Here is a 2,753-nt window from a genome sequence, read left to right on the forward strand (position 1 = left end):
TTTTGTGTAATTCTTTCAGTTTCTAAGTCATCTTCCCATTTCAGCTACACATGCTAGGTTTTTATGCTCCTTTTCTTTTTTTTTTTTTTTTTGTCTACAGGTATTTTTGATTATGACAGTTGAGGCTGTGCTGCTGACATCTAGTGCATAAAGGCAAGTATACAGCTTGACATCTTAACATGCACAGGATGGCACCCTCCCCCACCTCCAACAAAGAATAATTCAACCCAAAAAATCAGTTGTGCAGAGGTTGAAAATGCCTGCTGTATGATACCTTTGCCATAGAACTTTACAAAGACAATTGTAATTGTCAGCTGCTTGGTCTTCCAAGCTAGACTTCAAGCTCCATAAGGTCAAGTGACGTATGTATTATGTCCGGTGTTTGGCACTTAGTAGACGCTAAATAGACACTTAGAATTGATCTTAACAATGTGGATAGAGTAAAGCTTTCGGGCCCTTCATTGCTATATGGCATGACTCAAAATGAGAAGGAACAGCTGCAGATACCCATTAATAATCAGAACATGGAATGCATGAAGTATGAATCTAGAAAACTCAGAAGTTGTGAAAAATGAAATGGAACCCATACAGATCAATATCCTAGGAATTGTTACTGTTGTTAGGTGTATTGAGTTGATTCTGACTCACAGCGACCCTCTGTTCAACAGAAGGAAACACTGCCCTGTCCCGTGTCATCCTCCCAATCCTTGCTACACTTGAGCCCATCATTATAGCCACTGTGTCAACCATCTCATTAAGGGTCTTCCCCTTCTTTGCTGACCCTCCACTTTACCAAGTATGATATCCTTCTCCAGGGAATGGTCCCTTCTGACAACATGACCAATTGGTGAGATAAAGTCCGGCCATTCTCACTTCGAAGGAAGATTCTTGCTACACTTCTTCCAGGACAGATTTGTTCATTCTTCTGGAATTCCATGGTATTTTCAAATTCTTCGCCAACACCACAATTCAAAGGCATCAATTATTCCTCAGTCTTCCTTATTCATTGTCCAGCTTTCACATGCATATGAGGCAAATGAAAATACCATGGCTTGGGTTAGGTGCACCTTAGTCTTCAAAGTAGTATCTTTGCTCTTCAGCACTTGAAAGAGGTCTTTTGCAGCAGATGTGCTCAGCGCAATCATCTGGTATCTCCACTGCTGCTTCCATGAGTGTGGATTGTGAAGCCAAGTAAAATGAAATCTTTGACAACTTCAATCTTTTCTCCATTTATCATGATGCTGCTTACTGGTCCAGTTGTAAGGATTTTTCTTTTCTTTATGTTGAGGTATAATCCATACTGAAGACTGTAGTCTTTACTCTTCATCAGTAAATGCTTCAAGTCCTCTTCACTTTCAGCAAGCAAGATTGTGTCATCTCCATATTGCAGGTTGTTAATAAATCTTCCTCCAATCCTGATGCCGTGTTCTTCTTCATATAGTCCAGCATACAACTTGAATAAATATGGTAAAAGGATACAACTCTGACACACCTTTCCTGATTTTAAACCAAGCAGTGTCCCCTATTCTGTTCAAACAGCAGCCTCTTGGTCTATGTATAGGATTCCCATGAGCACAATTAAGTGTTTTAGAATTTCCATTCGTTGCAGTGTTATCCATAATTTGTTATGATCCACACAGTCAAATGCCTTTGCATAGTCAATAAAACACAGGTAAACATCTTTCTGGTATTCTTTGCTTTCAGCTAAGATCCATCTGACATCAGCAATGATATCCCTTGTTCCATGTCCTCTTCTAAATCCAGCTTGCATTTCTGGTAGTTCCTTCATGATACACTGCTGTAACTATTTTTTAATTATCTTCAGCAAAATTTTACTTGTGTGTGATATTAAGAAGTTCATGCTGCACTAAAGGAATTGGTAAAAAAAAAAAAAAAAAAAAGGCTCCAGAAATTGACAGAATACCCACTGAGATGTTTCAACAAATGGATGCAGCTCTGGAGGCACTTACTTGTCTATACCAAGAAATTTGGAAGAGACCTACCTGGTATCTAGCAGAGACCCATATTTGTGTTCATTCCAAAGAAAGGTGATCCTAACCATTAGTGAGCTGAAATGGATTGGTACTGGCCATTTTGGATCAGACAATCATATGGTCTACTATGCTGGAAATGACAAATTGAAGAGGAATGGTATCAAATTCATTGTCAAAAAGAACTTTTCTTTTTTGTTTTTATTGTGATTTGGGTGAAAACCTACAGAGCAAATTCACTTGCCATATAGCAGTTCACACACACTCTGTCTCATGACATTGACTACAATTTACCACAATGCAACAGCTCCCCTCCCATCCCTCCCCATAACTACCTCCTCCCCGTGTCCATCCCTCCATGCACTCCTGCTTCCTGAGCTGTCTCCCTGTGCATAAACAGCCCTTCTTTCATCCATGATTGTTCTCTCTAAGGAGTGTATCTACCTCAAGTAAATGTTCACCTCATATGCCTGTCTTTTGTTTGGCTGGAAGCCATAGGTGTGGGTTCAATTCCAGATCTGAAGGGCAGCTAGAGACCATAGTCTCAGTGGTTCCACCAGGCTCTATCAGACCAGCAAACCTGGCCCCTCCCCCCCTTTATTTTCCAAATGATTTTGAGTTTGTTCCATATTGTTCTTCCTCTCTATCCAGGATCTCCTACTGCTAAAACGACAAGGAGGCCACATGTTCCGACCTCCTCTAATTCCACAAAGGGAAGACAGGGTTACCAGCAGTAACCCAAGGCCTATTACTGCCAGGCCA

The sequence above is a fragment of the Orycteropus afer genome, unplaced genomic scaffold (genome assembly GCF_000298275.1).
Source record: "Orycteropus afer afer isolate SDZICR_OR568_19922 unplaced genomic scaffold, OryAfe1.0 scaffold00079, whole genome shotgun sequence".
Lineage (NCBI taxonomy): Eukaryota > Metazoa > Chordata > Mammalia > Tubulidentata > Orycteropodidae > Orycteropus > Orycteropus afer.